At 53.9% G+C, this 21,500-nt stretch overlaps 1 protein-coding gene across 2 annotated transcripts in view; it reads right to left on the reverse strand.

The window, feature by feature from the left end:
* The window catches only part of ZNF469 (zinc finger protein 469), a 183,601-nt gene that overhangs the window by 143,807 nt on the left and 18,294 nt on the right, over nt 1–21,500 (reverse strand). Inside the window, exon 1 of one of the 2 annotated variants that reach the window (XM_081806245.1) lies at nt 15,878–16,881. The exons of the other annotated variant lie outside the window; for it this stretch is intronic. The gene's annotated coding sequence lies outside the window, so the exon portion shown is untranslated. Of the gene's footprint in view, nt 1–15,877; nt 16,882–21,500 lie in introns of those variants that run through there. 2 annotated transcript variants of the gene reach the window in all.

The raw sequence follows: 21,500 nt of genomic DNA on the forward strand, positions 1-21,500 counted from the left end.
TATGCGTGTATGTGCACGTGTGTGCATACGGGTGTGCATGTGTACGTGCTTGCATATGTGTATGTGTGCATATGCATGTATGTGCACGTGTGCATACGTGTGTGCATGTGTACGTGCTTGCATATGTGTATGTGTGCGTGTATCTGTGTGCATGTGTGCGTGCACGCACGTGTGTGCATATGCGTGTATGTGCACGTGTGTACATGTGTACACGCTTGCATATGTGTATGTGTACATGTATCTGTGTGCATGTGCGTGTGCATGCACGTGTGTGCATATGCGTGTGTGCATGTGTACGTGCTTGCATATGTGTATGTGTGCGTGTATCTGTGTGCATGTGTGCGTGCATGCACGTGTGTGCATGTGCATGTGTTTGTGCACGTGTATGTGCACGTCTGTGCGTACGTGCTTGCATGTGTGTATGTGTGCGTGTATCTGTGTGCATGTGTGCGTGCATGCATGTGTGTGCACATGCGTGTTTTTGCACGTGTGTGCATACGTGTGCACATGTGTACGTGCTTGCATGTATGTGTGCGTGTATCTGTGTGCATGTGCGCGTGCATGCACGTGTGTACATATGCGTGTGTTTGTGCATGTGTATGTGTGCATATGTGTGTGCCTGTGTACGTGCTTGCATATGTGTATGTGTGCGTGTATCTGTGTGCATGTGTGCATGCATGCACGTGTGCATATGCGTGTGTTTGTGCACGTGTATGTGTGCATATGTGCGTGCATGCGTACGTGCTTGCATATGTGTATGTGTGCGTGTATCTGTGTGCATGTGTGCATGCATGCACGTGTGCATATGCGTGTGTTTGTGCACGTGTATGTGTGCATATGTGCGTGCATGCGTACGTGCTTGCATATGTGTATGTGTGCGTGTATAAGATTTTGGAACATCGTTTAGCAAAAGAAAAAAATTAAAAGCTGTTATAGAAAGAAAACTACATAAGGATCAAAACATTTCAGGTGATTAAAACTTACCACTGCTTTCGATCAAAATGCAGCAGAAGAAAACAGTAACATTACACTCCAAACTAAATTAAATATTCTCAAACAAGCATTTGAGTGTATGACAATCACTTTGAGCTGTAAATTTAAAAAAAAGAACAAAAATGGACACACACACACACTCCCAGGAAGAAATGAAGTAAAGACTGGTTGAACTCAAGAATGAAATAAAGGAAAAAGACAAAGACACATATAAAATGAAGACTAAATTAAAGGTGCCCAAAGGAGAGCAGATTAGAATGAAAATTTAATGATACCACTGAAGGAGAGAGGAAAAATCAACCAAGAGAATGAAAATGAGATAAAGTCAAGGAGCAAAATGTGTCAGAGAAAAAGAGGTTGAAAGAAAAGGCAGGAAGAGCCAGCATGTGTAACTGGAGTCACTGAAAAGAAAAGCTCCAATGTAGTATAACTTTCCAGAGACAGAAGATCCGAATCTACATACGCGGATCCATCGGGCACCTGGAAAATGTCACTTGGAATAATGGACTCTGACACACCTCAGTGAAACTGTCAGAATTCAAGATAAAGAAAAAAATTCTCAGGTCCTCTGGGCAAAAATATCAAACAACCTAAAAAGGCTAAATAAATAAATCAGACTAGCACCAGCCTGGGTACAAAGCAAGACATCTGAAATCCCACTTACAGGAATGGGGAATGAGCTTCTGTAAGATGCACTCTCCTACAAATAACTGTGAACACCAGACAAAGTATGAAACACAACACTTAAAGGAACTGGGGAGGACCTACATGTGGCAGAGGATGGCCAGGAGTGTGACGGCCATGGATGAAGGGGATGACACTGGGTAGGTCCCATCTTATGGCGTTTTGCCTAATGGCAAGACTCAGCTGGCACCACCTGATGGCTAACATTCTAATAGAAGATGCATGAGCTCACTGGGTTGAAAAGCAAAGGACAACATTTACAGAGATCTTAGAGCTGGAAGGTAATGGGAGAAATCCAGGGAAAGACAAAAGCAGAGAGAGAGAGACCAAAATGCTTTGTATAAACTTTGCCCACATCCCTATCCGACACCTGAACTTTCTGCATCTGTTCAGCTAAATGAATTGCCAGGTAAAACAGACACATACTCAAAACCCAACACACCAGGGGAACATTATAGAATCTGAGAGCTGTATGGCATATTAGTTACATTTGAAATACTTATTTTTTTAAAGGATACAAATCACAATGGAACTAAACCAAAAATCAGTAACAGAAAGATAACTTGAAAATCCCCCAATATGTGGAGATTAAACAATACACTTCCAAATAACAAATGGGTCAAAGGAGAAACCTCAAGAGAACTTTGAAAATATTTTGAACTGAAAGAAAATAAAAATACAATTTATCAGAATTTGTAGAATGCAGCAAAAATCTGTGGAAGTTTATAGCACTGAATGCACATATTAGAAAAAAAAGAAAGAGGTAAAATCAGTAATGTATATTTCCATTTTAAGAAACTAGAAAAATGAGGGCAACTGAAATACTAAGTATGCAGAAGAAAAGAATAAGAATTAGAGCAGCAATCAGTGAAACTGAAAATAGGAAGTCAATAGAGAAAAACAATAAACCAAAAGCTGGTTCTTTGAAAAGATCAATAAAATCAGTGAGCTTTGGGCTAAGGAAAGATGAGAGGACACAAATTACTAATATCAGAAACAAATCACTATAGATCCCACAGAATTAAAAGCATAATAAAGGAATCCTACAAACAACTCCATGACTACAAATTTCATGACCTAGATAAAATGGACAAATTCCTTGAAAGATGCAATCTGCCAAAACTCACAGGAGAAGAAACAGACATCTGAATAGGTCTTATCTGTTTAAAAAAATTGAATCAATGATTAATAACCTTCAAAAACAGAAAGCACCAGGCTCAGATGAATTCACTGGTGACTTCTACCAAACATTTAAGGTAAAAGTTAATCTACAATCTCTTTCAGGGGGTGGAAGCAGAGGGAACACCTCCTAACTCATTCTATGTGGCCAGCATTACCCTGATACCAAAACCAGACAAAGACATTACCAGTATCTCTCATGAACACAGATGTAAAAGTCCTCAATAAAATATTAACAAATTGAATCCAACAATGTATAAAAAATTATACACCATGACCAAGTGGGATTTATCCCACCTAGACATGTAAGGCTGATTCAACATTAGAAATCAATTAAAGTAATCAATCATATCAATATGCTAACAAAGAAAAATACATGATCATATCAATAGATGCAGAAAACACATTTGACAAAATCTAACACCCATTCATGGATAAAACTCTCAGTAAAGTAAGAACAGAAGGGTTTTTGGACTTGATAAAGACTCCCAAAAACTACAGCTGACATCATACTAGAAGCTTTCCCACTAAGATCAAGCACACAGTAAGGATGTCCTCTCTCAGCACTCCTTTTCAACATCACACTGGAAGTTCTAGTTAATTCAATAAGAAAGTCTATGTAGAAAGTCTGAAAGAACTGACAAGGAAATTCCTGGAACTAATAAATGATTACAACAAGATTGTAGGATACAAGGTTAACATACAAGAGTCAATTGCTTTCCTATATACCAGCAATGAACAAGTGGAATTTGAAATAAAAATAAATACAGGGGCACGTGGATGGCGCAGTTGGTTAGGTGTCCAACTCTTGGTTTCAGCTCAGGTCATGATCTCAGGGTTATGAGATTAAGACCCACATTGGGCTCTACACTCAGTGCCAAGTCTGCTTGGGACTCTCTCTCCCTCTCTCCCTCAAATAAATAAATAAATCTTTAAAAAAAAGAAATGAAATATACCATTTACATTAGCACCCCAAAATGAAATACTTAGGTATAATTCTAACAAAATATGTAGAAGATCCACATGAGAAAAACTACATGAGAAAAACTCGGATGAACAAAATCAAAGAACTAAATAAATAGGTATTCCACATTCATGGATAGGAAGACTCAGTATTGTCAAGATATCAGTTCTTTCCAACTTGATCTATAGACTCTGGGCAATCCCAATCAATATCCCAGCAAGTTATTTTCTAAATATTGACAAATTGCTTCTAATGTTTATATGGAGAGGCAAAAGCCTCAGAATAGCCAACTCAATACTGAAGAGGAAGAACAAAGTTGGGGGCTTCTACAAACTACTTAGCTTTCAACTCACTTTAGAATTACAGTACTCAAAACAGTGTGGTGTTAGTGCAAGATTAGATAAATAGATCAACAGAGACAGAACCCAGAGAGAGCCCAGAAACAGACCCCCATGAATATAGTCAACTCGTCAATGACAGAAGAGCAAAGGAGTACGATGAACAAAACCAGTCTTTTTCAACAAATGGCGCTGGACAACTGGACATTCCCACGCCAAAAAACGAATCTTGAACAGACCTCATGCCCTTCACAAAAATTAACTCAAAATGGATCACTGACGTAAATGTCAAATGCAAAACTAAAAACTCCTCGAAGATCACACAGGAGAACATCTACATGACCTTGGATGTGATGACCACTTTTCAGATACAGCACCAAAGGTGCGGTCCAGGAAAGAGATCATGGATCAGCGGGACTTCACTGAACTGAGAAACGTCTGCTCTGTGAAAGACACTGTCAAGAGGATGAGAAGACAAGTCATAAACTAGGACAAAATATTTGCCAAAGAAAAATCTAGTAAAGGACTGTTACCCAAAATACACGAAGTACCCTTAAAACTCAACAATTAGAAACAAACCTAATTTTTAAAATGAGCCAAAGGCCCTACCAGGCACCTCCCTAAAGATACACAGATGGCAAATAAACATCTGAAAAGATGATCCACATCACATGTGATCAGGGAAGCCACAAATTTAAACAACAGTGGAACACCACTAACACACCTATCCGAAGGCCAAAACCCACAACTCTGACACCACCACATGCTGGCGAGGACGTGGGGCAGTGGGAACTCTTGTTAATGCAAAACGAGACAGCCACTTTGGAAGACATCGGGAGGTTCCTCACAAAACTAAACATACTCTTACCATAAGACCCAGAAATGACACTCCTTTGTTATTCATCCAAAGGCACTGAAAACTTACATCCACACAAAAATCTGCACATGGATGTTTATGGCAGCTTTATTCATAATGGTCAAAACTTGGAAGCAACAAGGTGTCCTTCAGTAGGTGATGGATAAATACACTGCGGTCTGTCCAGACAATGGGGTATGACTCAGCGCTAAAAAGAAATGAGCTGTCACGCCATGGAAAGACCTGGAGGAAATGTAAATGCACATCACCAAGAGCAAGAAGCCAGTCCAAAAAGGCTGCGTGCAGTGTGATCTGGGGGAGGCACAAATACAGAGACAGTAGAAAGCTCAGTGGTTGCCAGGGGTTGGAGAAGGATGAACAGACAGAGCGCAGAGGACTTCTAGGGCAGTGGAGGTACGCTGTTTCCTATAACAGTGGACACACGTCATCATATATCTGTCCAAACCCACAGGATGTCCGACACCAAGCATGAATTTTAAGGTAAACTGTGGGCTTGGGGTGATCAGCATGTGTCAGCCTGGATTCATGGTTGTGATGAAAACGCCACTCTGGCGGGGATGTTGATAATGGGGAGGCTGTGCTTGTGGGGGGGGGTGAGGTATATGGGAAGTCTTGGTACCTTCCCCTCAAGTTTTCTGGGAAACTTAAAGTGCTCTAAAAAAATTAAATCTTAATAAAAAATATCTATCAGCAGGGGTGCCTGGGTGGCTCAGATGGTTAAGCGTCTGCCTTCACTCAGGTAATGATCCCAGGGTCCTGGGATCGAGCCCCACATCAGGCTCCTGGCTCAGCAGGGAGCCTGCTCTCCCTCTCCCTCTGCCTCTGCCTCTCCCCCTGCTCATGCTCTCTCTGTGTCTCAAATGAATAAATAAAAAATCTTTAAAAAAATATCTATCAGCAAAGAACACAGCAAAAATAATACTTTTAAAAGAGCAAAATTTCCATGGTTTAAAAAAATGCACTCTAAGGAAACTCAAAGGGTGAATGACAAATTAGGAAAAAATACGTATAACATATCAAAAATACAGGGATAATATTCTTCTATAGTGGGAACTATTAAAAATTGAGGTGGGGAGGCAGACCTAAGACCCAATAGAAAAATGAGCAAAGACATGAAGACAAAATTTACCCAAAATATGTAAAAATGGCCACTATACACATGAAGTTGTTCACATCCCTCACAACAGAAGTGCCAATCAAAACCACCCTGCAGGGTCAAGGCTGACATCTCAGGCTCCATACAGCAATGTAAAAGTATCCTTTCCGATGGGACTTCCAAGTTTGCCGGTAGGAGCGCAAACCTGCAGGGTCTTTATGGAGAGAACCACGCACGGTTTAACGAGCTGCGCATGCATTCAGCATGCCTCGGCAATCTCACTGCTGGGATGTGCCCTGCAGCCACACCTATGATAGCATGAAAACCCATGGGCACGAGGTGATTCAGTGCAAACCCTCACCTAAGTGCCCATAGGCAGAGCAGTGGCTGAATGAGCTTGGCACATCCATGCGGAGCTCCATGTGTCTGTGAGAAAGAATGAGGCTGTCCCCTGTAAACCCATGTGGAGTGACTTCCAGGATGTGTTCTCAAGTGAAAAAAAAATGCCAAAGACTATCTAGTATGCCCTCTTCTGGGTAAAAGGAAGGAGAAGGAAGTGGGGGTGGAATACGATTATGTTTGCAAAGAGAAGCTCAGGAAGAATAAACCAGAAACTATGAGACGGTTTGTCTGTCGGAAGTGGGTGACAACGAGCCGGAAGAGGTTTAGGGGCTTCTTGTGTTTGTGTGTCGTCCGGGGAGCCGTGTCCACAGTTTAGACACTCAGAAGAAGAAAGGTGGGGAAGTGGCTCTCTGGGACCATGGGGAAAAAAGAACCTAACTTTATTTCAAAGGAAGAACATCTGGGGAGAGGAGAACTCATTTTGATTAAAGAAAAAAAGAAGCATAAGAAATCATAAACTCTAGTCAATACACTCGGTTTTCTCAGTGGTGGTCGTAGCAATTCTGAAACTATTTTCCGTTTATTCCAGGAACAAGCAAGTAAGTTGGTACACTGAGGATAGTGGCTGCCAGGTTTCTCCCTGTGGGCGAAGAGAGGGAACAAGGATGGACCTGGAGGTCTAGGGTTGGAACTGGCGGTGAGGGTGTGAACTCACGGTCTCCCGCCACGTGTGCGAGCCACTCTGGGGAGGGCACATGGATACAGGTGTGTCCTCCCGCACCTGTCCTCACCCAAGCCCCACAGAAGCTTGGGTGGACACGGCTCCCCGGACGACACTCAAAGCAGCGCTCCAGCTGCAACAAGCACCCAGCACCCAGATCTGGGTTCCTGAAGACGCTTTACAGTGAAAAGAGGGTTTTGGGGGAAAATGCCAGGGGGCAGGGTGGTGGCAGATGAAGCACAAGATGAGCTGGGAATATCTTTATTTTTTACCAGAGAGTAAGGAATTGCTCAGAGAATGACAGGTCAAGGGGACACAAATCAGTCAGAAGGGGGCCCGCTGGCTGAATCTGGACAATTTCAGCATCAAAATACATGATAATAGTAACGGATTGTAACCCACAACATGAAATGAAAACCCAGGAGTCCATCCTGATACAAATCCGTAAACGGAAGAGAAAGAATCTTTTCCTCATAGCAGGACGCTCACTAAATACATGCAGAAAAAAATGAGAGAACTGGAAAATCGTCATTTAGTGACGATGAAATTTAATGAAGTTTAATGGAGAATACTAACGGGCTCCCAAGGCATCTCACTAAAGCCTTCTAGTCGCCGTGGTGGGCTGATAGCCCAGGCCCTCCTCGGAAAGAGGGTCTGTAGGGGTGATTGAGTGACTCACTCAATCCTGAGACAAGGGGGTTATCCAGGATGATCCGGTGGGCCCTAACTGCGTCCTCCTTAAGGAGGCATAGAGAGATTTCAGAGGCAGGGGAGGCTACGTGAAGCCAAGGCAGAGCCTGGAGGATGCGGCCACAAGCCAAGGATGCCTGGGCCCCCTAGAGCTGGAAGGGGCAGGAAGGACCCTCCCCTAGAGCCTCCGGAGGCTGCAAACGGCCCTACTGGGACATGAGGCAAAATCTGAAAGCAGGTCTTGTGGATTATATGACAGTGTCTTCGTGTGATTTTCCACGTAAGCTCTGCTTACGGAGGGGACGGACTGCCCTTGTCCTGAAGATTCACACCCCAAGTATTTGGAAGTGAAATTAAATAAATGAAAAGTTCGGGGCGGAGGGTGCCCCTACCCACCACCTGTCCTTCTTCCTCTGGGTCCCACATCTGCTCAGCCAGGTTCAACACATGGAGGCATGTACACTCAGACCCGTGCCCCTGCCTCGGGGCAGCAGGTTTGCACCCCACGAGGGGAAGGTCGGTGGAAGCCCTCCCTCAGACAGTTGTTGCCTTCCCTGCTTCTCCCAGGACTGGGCTCGCTCGCTCAAACACGGCCAAGACCATGCTGCCGTCTACAGACCCCACACCCCTCGGGGGATGCCACCCCGTGTCCACGGGCCTTGTGTGTCCTGCTCAGTGCCCCTACCTGGGCCTCCTTAGAGACCTGGATCCCGCGGGGGCGGCAGCGCCCTGCCCCAGCCCGCCCTGCACCTGCCCCTCGGTTGCGGAACCAGTGTCCCTGGCCCACCCCACCCTCATCCCTGCGGCCCTCCCGCTGTCTGGGACCCTCCGAGGCCACAGTCCTCCATTCCTTCTTGGAACATTCCCCAGGCTTGGCCTCCCTGCTGACTTTCCTTGGTTTTTGGGGCTTCTTTCCAGATCCATGTTAAATCCATCATTTCTCTGGCCTTTGTGAGCTGACACACATCACTCTTCTTCACGCAGTCTGAGAGGACATCTCCGGAGACAGCGCCTCTCTGACACCTCATTGCGGGGAGGCGGCCGGGCTGTCGCCTGCGCTGTCTGCGGGCCAGCCGGGCGTTCCCACTGCTCGGGCAGCTTGCACGGAGAGGCCTCGCCTGACTCCAGGGCCCTCCGTGCCACCTCCAGCCTCGCCGCACAGGAGCTCAGCCCCTGACACAGGATGTGGAGAAGACTGTGAGGTTGATGTCAGGCTGCCCGTGGTGTTTGCATTTGCACTGAACCCTGAAAAACATGCCCTCTGAACACGCAGCCAAAGTGGAGAAGTCTGGCTGGAGTTGCGTTTCCAGGCGCGGAGGGAGCTGTCCTTCCCTTCCCTTCCCGAAAGCTCTCAGCGCCCCTGTCCCGGGGGGAGGGCGCTCAAATCTCCCCAAGGGAGCAGGAATGCTGCTGTCAGGGGTCGTGAGACGCTGACTTCCTCTCAGGAAAGCTCTCCATCGTGGTTTGGGGTTATGTATTCGGATATTATTCCCTCATTCACCATTTGTTTTCCCAAAATAATGAGCTCCCTCAGATTCATGTGGCGAGAGGCTTCCCATAACGTCTGGGGTGAAGTCGGGGTGCCGGCCGGGTCGCCTCATGACAGAAAGGCCGTGACGTTCCAGGAACGTATGCAGGTCTCTGCTCCCTCCGTGGGACCGCCACCGCGCACTGCTTTTCACATTAGACAGGCCAGGCTGGCGCACGCTGAGCTTTCTCCTGGACGCCCACAGGGCGCCACTCGCCAACTTCCTAGACACCCAGGGTCCGGCTGCCAGTACCCAACTTGGAACCCCAGCTTAGCTGCAGAGAAACTACTCCGTTTTCCACGTCAGGTTGGATCCAGGTCTCTGGAACCACAGCGCAAAGCTGCAGGCTTCTCGGGAAAATGCAGTCAGCACCCCTGCGACCTTCAGCCTTCGAGAGGTCAAGTGAAATCACAGGGGGCAGAGGCAGAGGCGTCCCTAGAGATGTGGGAGCTGCTCACGCAGCCTGCACCGCGGGCCTGACCCTCCCAGAAAGGTGGTCCTGTGTTGTGGCCAGCACGGTGTCAACCTCTTCTCTAAGTGTCTCTTGCTCTTGTCTGTTGGGGAAAACCCTTTGGAAGCATGAGGCCAAACCACTCTTCTCTCCTCTCCACTCACCCCCTGGACAGTCTTCCACGAGGAGGGCAGCAACAGCCCCGTGCGGCTGAGACAGCAGAGGGCTCTGTGGGCCGACACCGGGCATGCAGCGCACATGACCCCAGGGATCTCCGGTCACTTCTAGCCACTCCCTGGGGCTTATGATGCACCTCTTAAACAATTCTTATTTCAAAATTTGTACTTGTTATGGGTTGAATTAGGCTCCTCCAGAATATATATTGAAGTCCTAACCCCCAGTCCCTGTGAACTGGGACTCATTTGGAAATAGGGTCTTTGCAGATGGGATTAAGTCAGGATGAAGTCATTAAGGTGGGCCCTCACCAGTGACTGGTGTCCCCACGAGAAGGCCATGTGAAGACCCAGAGACACACAAAGGAGGCCACGTGAAGATGGAGGCAGAGGTGGAGGGACATGGCCACAGGACCCCTGGAGCCTCCAGGAGCTGCAAGAGGAGGGAAGGACACTCCCCCCGAGCCTCTGAAGGGACACTAAGGACCCGCCAGGCACAGACCCCTCTGCCCACCCAGGACCCTTTCGACCCCACACCACTGCCCCTTGTTCACCTCCACGCCCCGAGATGCTGGCCCCACAGATGCCCCGGGAGGAGTCTCGGGGCCCTGAGAGACTCCTGCACACACACACCGTGCCCCACCCTGTAAGTGCAAACACGGCCACATCTTCCAAAGGTCCTCTGCAGAACCACCAAGAACTGTTCCAGGCACGTCTGCAGGACCCTCCGAGGCGGGCGCTGATTTTGCCCCAACTGTCCACTCCAGGGCTTGCAAAGTGCCTACAGCCAAATCTGTCCCCAATCTGGTTTGTGAACCACCTATAAACCAAAGCTGGCTCTTAACCCTTTATTTGTAAAGGGTTTTATACTTTTATACATACACACATACACACACACACACACACACACCCCAGAGGAGTAAATTGAAGCACAGAGTGGGCCATCGGCTGGCTCTAGGTCACAGGCCAGGGAGGCCCATGCCGCTCAGCAGTGACAAACCAGTGTCTGGGGCTGGGGGGTCCATGAGCAGAGGGGCCGCCAGTCCCTGGCCGCACACACCTGCCCAGGTCCCTGCCCAAGGGAGTGGGCTCGCAAGGGCATGAGCCCAGCCAGCCCAGCTCCCTCACCTGCTGCATACACGGGGGACCCACCGAGGCAGCCGCGGGTCCCCTCTCCTGCAGCCGGGGCAGATGGGGATGGCGCAGGAACATGCATTTTTTGGTGAGCGGTGAGGGGCTGCGAATGTTCACAGAAGACATGGGAGCGTGTCTGGGGCTTCCTCGTCCTGTGGCTTTAACAGTGAGGCCAGCGAGGGAACCCGGCTGCCGGCCACTGGTCCAGGCTGCCCTCACTGAGCTGTGGCTGGGACACCCGCCCCTGGCCGGGATGTAAGCAGGCAGACTCCCAGAGAGCTGGGGAGCTGGTCCTTCCTGCTGTGGCTCAGCTGGTGGACGTGGGAAGCGCTCTCTCATCTGCGTAGGCCTGGGGTTCTGGGTGACAGAGGTCAGCTCGCATCTCTACTGCAAGTCCTCAGTCACCCTCTGGACTTTGGCCTCGAAGCAATGATTTCTCAGCTCTCCCAGCCTCCAAGGGAAGTCTTCCTTCCATCCATGCTCTGGAGGCCATCCTTGGGCATAAGCACGTCCCTCTTCTTGGGCTGCCGTTGAGAACTGAACCAGTCTCTGCTTCCCGCTTCATCTACTGGCTCCTGCTGAGTCTAACGGCTTCCCAGATGCTGCCTCCTCCAGGAAGTCTGCCAGGATTTGGTGGTGCTACCAGCACACCCTCATGATTGCTCCCTCACTGACTGTATGCATTTACCCCTTTCATCCATTGGTCATCGTCCCTGTGAGGGGGCATCTCCCCTCACCAGCAGGACTGTTCCTGCAGCCCAGGATGGGACCTGGAGGCACCCAGTGAAGAGCATTGTACCAGGGGATTGGAGGCAGGGGCCGCTAGCCGCGTGGTGAGCCACCTTGGGCTCAGCCCAGGGGAGAAAGCTCTCGGGCTCCCAGGACTGGAAACCCTAAGTCCAGCCGGACCCTTAGCTCATGTCCCTTCTGCTTCCCCACCAGACAGGAGCACTCAGGGAGCTGAGAGCAACACGGGGACCCGCCCCGGGCTACCCACCTCTGCCATCCCAGGCGGGCAGCTCTACTCCCGGCCACCCCCCGAGGCCCTGCCTAGGTGAAGCAATGCAGGGAATACGGGACAGCTGGAGGGTCTGTGAGAACCCGTGGGCGTGTTCTGTCCCTCCTGTCTGCACGTCGCTTGGGGCCATCGTCCCCTCCCCAGACTCTCCCCAGAACAAAAGCATTTAAGGAAAGCAGGAGCCCGAAACTAGATCCTGCTTCGCTGCGCAAGTCTGCGGGTGGTCCGGGCCGGCTGGTTCCTGAGGAAGATGGGACGCTCACCAAGGAATGTCCGCGGGGACAGGCAGGTGCACGGGAGCCTTTATCGAAACAACCCTGGGCACAGAGGCTGGGGAGGGCTCTCACGCCACATGCTTTCAGCGCCCCTGAGGCCCGAGGCTCTGGGCGGAATGCTTCCTGCTGGCGCGCTCCCACCACACAGACAAGGGCACCAAGGGGCCGCGCGGATTCCTCTCTGGTCTATCAGACGTTTGCCCGGTGTCAGCTACAGTTTTCCTCTGAAAACACTCTTTTTCTAACTAAAAGGTCTCATCTTTCTCTGGCAAACTCCACGGTTTGCTCTCACATGGCCCTTTCGTCCCCCGGGCCGTTGGATGCCAGGAGGCCAAGGGAAACCTCGGGGACAGGCTCACAGACACAGAGCTTCCCAGCGGGCTGGCCAACACCCGCGAGGCTCCTCCGGAGCCTTGGGCTCCCCTGTGGCAACCCGACGCTCCACCCAACCCTGGTGCCACCGTGCCTCTGGGGCAGAGAGCTGTGCTGGGAGAGGGGCCTCTCTAAGCCATGAACCCACAGGGGCACGCGACCCAGGACTGGGCCGTGGGCCTGGCTGCGACCCGCAGCCCCTCCCTCCCTGCCCGGCCCGGTCTCTGTGACCGGCAGGTGCACAGCCACTGAGAGGTGTCCTTGGAAAACACCCACAGCCGCTTCAGCGAGAACCAGCGAAGCCAGGAGTGCCCTCTCCAGTCTCCCCCCGGGGTGAAGTCAGAGTAGGAAAGTGGGAGGCATTCTGGGGGCGTGTGTGGACCAGAGCTGGGACGTTAGGCCATGGCCCACCATGGATCCTAGTGAGCCCCAAAATGCACCAAGTGGGGTCCTGGCAGAACCCGGGCCAACACCGGTCACCAAGACGACAGTAGGAGGCAGCGGTGCCCCCGGCTACGCAGGAGGAGCGCCAGTGGAGACGAGGGCTCTCGCCTTGCCGTGTGCCGGGGCCGCTGGGCCACCACTCCCTGACTCTGGGCCATGCGGGCTCTTGGCCATGGTGTCTGAGCTTCACGACACGCCTGAGGAGCCGGCACACGATGACCCCTGCCGTCCAGCCGGCAGAAACAGAACCAGGGCAGAAGTCAGCCCCGATGCCACAGTCCCAAGGCTGGGGCACCTCGCCGCCTGCCCACTCTCACCAATCCATCACCAAGCTGGTCGGCGGCCCTGCCCCCAGGTCGTCCCGGCTCCAGCCACTCCTTCCCTCCTTCCTGGTGGCCACGTGTGCCCCAGCGCCCACTCTCTGACCTGTACCGTCCCTGGCGGTCACCACTAGCCCTGGGCGGCTACTTAACCCATTCAAAATGAGTTAGAATTAAATAAAAGTGAACACTCAGTTGTTTGGCTGCACGAGACACATTTCGAGTGATCCACAGCCACATGTGATGGAGGGTTATGGTGTGAATGTGCGTGCAGAGCGTTTCCACGGCGGCGGGGAGCTCGGCGGTGAAGCAGGTGGGGCCGGCGGCACCGGCTTCTCGCCAGCCTCACTCCACAGCCGGGGCGAGTCCTCGGAGTCGGGCAGTCAGAGCGGGCGCCTGCCGGACATGGCCCTCCCCCTCTCAGACACAGGGGCTCCCCGGGCAGCGCGGACCCTTCGGGTGGCTTTGTCTTGAGCGCATGTGATGAGGAGCGTGGCCAATTGTTACCCATCTCACCCAAAACAATGTGAGCTTCACGTACTTCCTGAATAAATGAATGATCAGCCTCATCCAGTTTTTACGGGCATGGCGGCTTTAAAACACGTCCCCACATAAATAAAATCTTTTTTTAAAAAAAAGGGGGCGCCTGGGTGGCTCACTCATTAAGCATCTGCCTTCGGCTCAGGTCATGACCCCAGGGTCCTGGGATCGAGCCCCCACATTGGACTCCCTGCTCATCGGGAAGCCTGCTTCTCTCTCTTCCACTCCCCCTGCTTGTGCTCCCTCTCTCGCTGTGTCTCTGTCAAATAAATAAGTAAAATCTTTAAAATAAATAAATAAAACACGTCCCCAAATACGTCAACACTCCTCCTTTCAAAAGCAGAGACTAAAGTCCGTTCCCCTTGAGCGTGGGCCGGGCTTCAGGACTGGCTTGAGAGGCACAGAAGGCCGCGGACATGATAGCGTGTGACGTACATGATGAGCTCAGGGACACTGCAGGCCCTGCCTGCTCCCCGGGATCGCTCGCCGTGGGGACGCCGGCCACCAGGGCGTGAGGGAGCTCCAGCAGCCCCACCGGGGCGCGAGGGAGCTCCATGAAGCGGCGGTTGACGGAGGCCTCCTGGCACATGCTTGGAGGTGGACCCCCCAGGCCTGGCTGGGCAGGCTTCCGATGGCTGCAGCCCAGCTGACACCATGGCTGGGGGACCATGGAGCTGGCCCCACCCTGCGAAGCCGCTGCCAGGTTCCTGGCCTACAGAAATGGGGAGATGGTTCATGCTGACTGCATTCAGCTGCTGTGTTTTTGGGGTGTTTGTGATGCAGCAGTGCTTAGCTAACCCAACGGGCTAGGGTTCCTCCGAAATACAAGCCTGGTCATGGCATCCCAAACCCTGGCCCACACGCCTTTGGGAATGACATGTCCTCTCCACTGAGCATTGAATCCCATGTGACACCAGTCTGTGTACCTACTGTGTTCCCAGCACCGAGAATACAGAGACGAGAAATCTGTTCTGGTGGGTGACTCGGTGTGAAGAGGCTGTCCTATCCAGCTGCTGTTTCGGTGGCCAGACAGCCCTCCCCCCGCGCAAGGGGGCAGGACCCCCAAGGCGAAGGCTGGTCTGGGCTGCTTTCCTCTCCCATCTACCTGCACGTGCTCGTCTTGACGTTTCTGCTCCACCATGAAGTATGGTTTGTCTGAAGGCCTCCAGAGGGGGACAGCCAGCTCCCTAGGTGTGTCGGTCTCGGCGGTGCAGACCAAGCCCAGGGAATCACGGGGAAGAGGGTGGCGGCCACGAGGTCCTGAAGACGGTCAGCCGCACAGACACGACCAGTGAACACAATGTTTCTGCTCTGGAGAGCCAGGTGCCACGTGACCTGGACGAGGAGAAACCGGCTTCTCCAAAGCGAGCAGTCCCTCCAAGGCCCACCACCCCTGAGGAGCAGGGAGAAGTTGGCAACGGAGGCCGTGTGGCCCCGGGGCCGGAGCTGTGGCAGGAGCAGACCACGAGCCTCACCTTCCTGTCCAGGAGGTGATATCCCGGCGCAAAGGGCCATCGTGAGGACCGCAGAGGACACAGCAAGGGTGAGACCCCCCTCGTGCTCCCCCACGTTTCCCACCCCCTTGGCATCTTTCTAGCGACCTGCAGTGGTTAATTCTCAGGGGACCCCCTTCTTTTGTGTGAACCTTTGTGTGTGGACCCAGGGAGAGCTGCTCCAGGCTGGGCCCCTCCCTCGTCCAAATGGAAAATGCTGCCCCGTGGGGGGCCCGGGTCTTACCTGCCCCCGGCAGCCTCTGGTCACCAGCAGCAGATCCGACCCGGGCCAGCCCGGTCAGAGGCCGGGTGCCCTCCGGACAGATCAAGGCTGGGATGTGAACACGCAGCTTCTGGGCACACCTTCACACTGTCCCTGTCACCTCTCTGGGCATCAGTTCCAGAGTGAGGCTGACTTCCAGATGCAGCAGGCCCGACGGAGGAGAGTCAGAGCATCGGTCTCAGGTAAAAATAGAGCATTGCTGATTTGGCCCGAGAGCCGGGGGGAGGTCTGGGGGGGCGCTGCTGCCCCTCCCAGGGAGGACAGCCCCAGTTTCCCAAGTCAGGCCCCGTGGGGCTGGTTATCAGGCCATCCATCATCCTCGGTGCTCTCTTCACAGCTCTAACCTGTCAGACCACGAATTCCTCCAGAATGGATTTCTGTCTAGACAGCTCAGGTACAGAAGCCAGTGGAAGAGCCACAGGGCCCCTTCTCTTGTTTGCCGTGACAGCCCAAGGTCTCCGCATCACTCACACTACCCTTTCCAACAGAATTCCGTGTGCCATCGTCTGTTGGATTCATCCCTTCGGCGAGGCCTGTCCGCACCAGAGTGCCAGGCCTTCTGGACAGGACCGGGCAGACGGCGGCAGCCTCCAAACCCAGCCCAGCAGCCTCTTGCTTCCCCGGAAAATCCTCACACATCAACAGCCTCCTATCAAACCAGCCGCAGGAGCTGCGGCCCACGGCCCCCCCACCGGCTGTCCACGGTGGCGCAGGCTGCCCAGACCAGAAAGGGAGGGCCTCCCGCCCTCTTGGCTTCCTTGGGCTCTCTCAAGTCAGGGAGGTGTGGTGTGTACACACTGCAAAATTCATGCTCCTGCAGAAGCACGTCCCGCGCACAGGTTACCTGCTGCCAAGACCGCGTGTGCACGACCCTGCCTGGCTGTCTGAGGGCGGGTGGTCCGCACGGCCAGCGCCAGGCCTCGGAGCCCGGGCGCCCCCACCCACACCGGCTCCCATGGGGCTGCCGTTAGAATTACTCCCTGGGCGAGCGGCGGGGCCTTCCGTGAGTGTCCCCGACCTGCCGCTCAGGCTGGGCTTCCTCTCAGCCAGGAAACCGGACCCTGCTCTGCTCCCTTGACTGCCTTTTAAAGGACGGAGCGGCAGCTAACATTTCCCTTTTGGCCGGCACCAGCCTGGCTTGGGAAAGGTGGGTTTATGCAAGTCCACTGAAATGTTGACAAACCGCTGGACTGGAAAATAAGGAAGGGCATAAATCTTCGCCAAAGTGAATCACAGCAAAAAAGGGGAAGGGGGAGAGGAGGCGGCGAGAAATCCCCGGCTTCCTCCCTGCCCCACGCCACGTGGTGTCTCTCTCTCTCCTGCGAGTGCTAATCACTTCCAGACGCTGGCCGAGCACCTGGGCCCGAAGCTGCCAGGCCTGGGAGCGGTGAGGGTCCCGCGGGCAGGGGACGCGAGTCAGCGCGGGCGGTTTCTTCCAGGGCCCTGCTGCCCGCTCCGGCAGAGGAACGGACCTCCGCCAAGCCTGTGGTATCGCAGGCCGAGCTGTGTTTCCGTAGCAGCCCTAACAGAGGGCGGCCCCGCCACGCCGCTGCGGGCCTGCAGGGAGGCGGGGCCCGAGCTCCTGGGTGCTCCCATTTCTTTTCCTGTGGCTCAGCGGCTCTTAGGAAATGGGGCAGCTGTCAGGGGCCGGCGCACCTGCGGAGGAAGGTGATAAGCCGCAGGAAGGGAAAGTCGGTGAGCAGAGCCAGGGGTTGGATTCTGTCCCGAGGATGTGGGGTTACAAGGCCTCTCGGCCATGTTACTGGGGCACAGTCCCAGTCCCTCAGGTTCCAGAACCCAGGAGTGTGGCCACGGAGCAGAGCCAGGCTGTGGTGCCCCGCAAGGTGAAGAGGGGGCCCTTCCTGTTCTCACGAGGGCACGAGGGCCACCATGAGGGCCCCACTCTCAGGATCGCATCCGGCTACCTCCCCAGGCCTTACCCGCCTCCGGGTGCCACCACTTTGGGGGCTAGGGTTCCAACACAGGAATTTTGGGGGGATGCAAACAGCCAGTGTGTGACCGGCAGCTTGAGACTCGCCCCTGGTCCCCCAACAAAAGAATCCGAACCAGGGACCAGCACCGTGGTCTCCTAGCTGCCCACATTCTGCAGGAGCACAGATGGCTTAGTCTTCCTTGCTGATGTCCCAGCGGGAATTCCATCACCATGCCTCGGTGTTCGGGGAATGAGCACATAAAGGGTGGACTCGATCGCTCGGCCCACCAGGGAGACAGTGGTGGGGTTCTGGCTCTCGCCCCGACACGCACCACACCCTTCCCTCCCGCCCTCAGTACTGCTATTCACTCTTGTCCCTCGGCCCCGAAGGAAGACAAATAACACATTTCAAATGTGTTCCAGGTACCTTCCGGTGCATCTTGTCAGTCCTCATGGGCGGTGACCTCCCTGCTGCCCCGTCCGCCAGGGGTCAGATGAGGTCACACTGCCGGGCACCTCGTGGGTGCCATTCGGGTGACATCTCATGTGCTCAGCGGGCTCCTCAGCCCCTCCCCCGAGGCTCCCTGCCCGGTCCCGAACCTGCTGAGAGGCTGAGAAGAGCGCGGGCACAGCACCAGCTCCCGTCCGCCAAGTGCTGGGTCCCGAACTGCCCGCCCATCCCAGACACAGCACTGGCTCTCAGGCCTGGCCTCCTTCCATGGTGGGCAGGGAGGGTCACCGGCAAAGGACCTCACCGGGAGGCTGACACGCCTGCAGCTCCGTCCCGACCCAGCACGTCCTTCAGTTTTCCCGCACTGGGCTGGCCTGTACCACCCACGCGGGGCTTTACTTCTGAGGTTCCTGCTGATAACAAAAGTCCCCAGATGGTGGAGAACGGGAGACGGAATGTCGTGATGCCAAGAGGAGGGAACGTCTTGAGATTTCTGCCAGATGTCATGTGAGAGCAGCCACCTCTCCTCCCCATCCCGCCCACGCCGCCTGCCTTGCCAGCCCCGCACTGCTCTGCTACCCTCCTCCCCTGCTACGCGGTCCAGCACGTCCACCTCCTTGGGTCAGGGCGCCCCGCCCACAGAGTCACCCAGCTCCAGCGCCTGAGGCCCCCTGACCTCCCCTATCAGCAGCTGGCCACGTCAACAGGGAGGCCACTGCCCCAAGAACCCAGCCATGCTGCTGCAGCTGTGGGCACGGGCTCAGAGGCAGGGTCCCTGAGACCTTGAGAAGATCATTTAATCTCCTTGAGGACTGAGATGACAGGCTCCTGCCTCCAGGGGCTGTGTGGAGCACGGCAAGGTAAGCAGTGCTGACTTTGGGGCCCTCAGGGATTTCAGGACAGGAGCCCACAGGGAGATCAGAGCAGGAACCCTCAGGGAGATCAGGACAGGAGCCCTCAGGGAGATCAGGACGGGAGCCCTCAGGGATTTCAGGACAGGAGCCCACAGGGAGATCAGAGCAGGAACCCTCAGGAATTTCAGGACAGGAGCCCTCAGGGAGATCAGAGCAGGAACCCTCAGGGAGAGCAGGACAGGAGCCCTCAGGGAGATCAGGATGGGAGCCCTCAGGGATTTCAGGACAGGAGCCCACAGGGAGATGAGGATGGGAACCCTGAGGGAGAGCATGATGGGAGCCCTCAGGGATTTCAGGACAGGAGCCCTCAGGAAGATCAGAGCAGGAACCCTCAGGAATTTCAGGACAGGAGCCCTCAGGGAGATCAGAGCAGGAACCCTCAGGGAGAGCAGGACAGGAGCCCTCAGGGAGATCAGGACGGGAGCCCTCAGGGAGATCATGACGGGAGCCCTCAGGGAGATCATGACGGGAGCCCTCAGGGAGATCATGACGGGAGCCCTCAGGCAGATCATGACGGGAACCCTCAGGGAGATCATGACGAGAGCCCTCAGGGATTTCAGACAGGAGCCCACAGGGAGATCAGAGCAGGAACCCTCAGGAATTTCAGGACAGGAGCCCACAGGGAGATCAGAGCAGGAACCCTCAGGGAGAGCAGGACAGGAGCCCTCAGGGAGATCAGGACGGGAGCCCTCAGGGAGATCAGGACGGGAGCCCTCAGGGAGATCATGACGGGAGCCCTCAGGGAGATCAAGACGGGAGCCCTCAGGGAGATCATGACGGGAGCCCTCAGGGATTTCAGGACAAGAGCCCTCAGGGAGATCATGACGGGAGCCCTCAGGGATTTCAGGACGGGAGCCCTCAGGGATTTCAGGACAGGAGCCCTCAGGGAGATCAGGACAGGAACCTCTCAGGGAGATCAGAGCAGGAACCCTAGGGAGATCATGAAGGGAGCCCTCACGGAGATCAAGACAGGAACCCCTCAGGGAGATCAGGACGGGAACCTTTCAGGGAGATCAGGACAGGAGCGCTCAGGGAGATCAAGACAGGAACCCTCAGGGAGATCAAGACAGGAACCCTCAGGGAGATCATGAAGGGAGCCCTCATGGAGATCAAGACAGGAACTCCTCAGGGAGATCAGAACGGGAACCCTCAGGGAGATCAGGACGGGAGCCCTCAGGGAGATCATGACGGGATCCCTCAGGGAGATCATGACGGGAGCCCTCAGGGAGATCATGACGAGAGCCCTCAGGGATTTCAGGACAGGAGCCCACAGGGAGATCAGAGCAGGAACCCTCAGGAATTTCAGGACAGGAGCCCACAGGGAGATCAGAGCAGGAACCCTCAGGGAGAGCAGGACAGGAGCCCTCAGGGAGATCAGGACGGGAACCTCTCAGGGAGATCAGAGCAGGAACCCTCAGGTAGATCATGAAGGGAGCCCTCAGGGAGATCAGGACGGGAACCCCTCAGGGAGATCAGGACAGGAGCCCTCAGGGAGATCAGAGCAGGAACCCTAGGGAGATCATGAAGGGAGCCCTCAGGGAGATCATGACGGGAGCCCTCAGGGAGATCAAGACAGGAACCCTCAGGGAGATCATGACGGGAGCCCTCAGGGATTTCAGGACAGGAGCCCTCAGGGAGATCATGAAGGAGCCCTCACGGAGATCAAGACAGGAACCCCTCAGGGAGATCAGGATGGGAACCTTTCAGGGAGATCAGGACAGGAGCCCTCAGGGATTTCAGGACAGGAGCCCTCAGGGATTTCAGGACAGGAGCCCTCAGGGAGATCATGACGGGAGCCCTCACGGAGATCAAGACAGGAACTCCTCAGGGAGATCAGGACAGGAACTCCTCAGGGAGATCAGGATGGGAGCCCTCAGGGAGATCATGTCAGGAGCCCTCAGGGAGATCAGGACGGGAACCCTCAGGGGCAATTCATTAGGTAGAGAGAAAGACCCAGAACAGAGCAAATGACCCTTTCAGGAGCTGGGCAGGAGACCCATTCACTGATCACGTCCCTACAATGTACATCCCAACGGCAGCAGACACAGTTCCCTCTCAGGAACATGTCTCCATATCGTGAGGCCAAAGCAGCATCCAGGGCAGACTGACCACTCACCCTCGGCAGTAACAGCCCCACGCCACCTCCCAGGCCTCGACGCCCTGCTGGACGCACACCACTTGGCCTGGTCAGAGGCTCTCATACTTGGCAGGAGAGTACCCGCAGCATGTTGGGCTGTACTTGGCCCACAGGCCCTGATGTGATGAAGGATGAGCTGGACAACCACA

Source organism: Leptonychotes weddellii, chromosome 16 (assembly GCF_054177405.1).
Source record: "Leptonychotes weddellii isolate Sample4059 chromosome 16, ASM5417740v2, whole genome shotgun sequence".
NCBI lineage: Eukaryota > Metazoa > Chordata > Mammalia > Carnivora > Phocidae > Leptonychotes > Leptonychotes weddellii.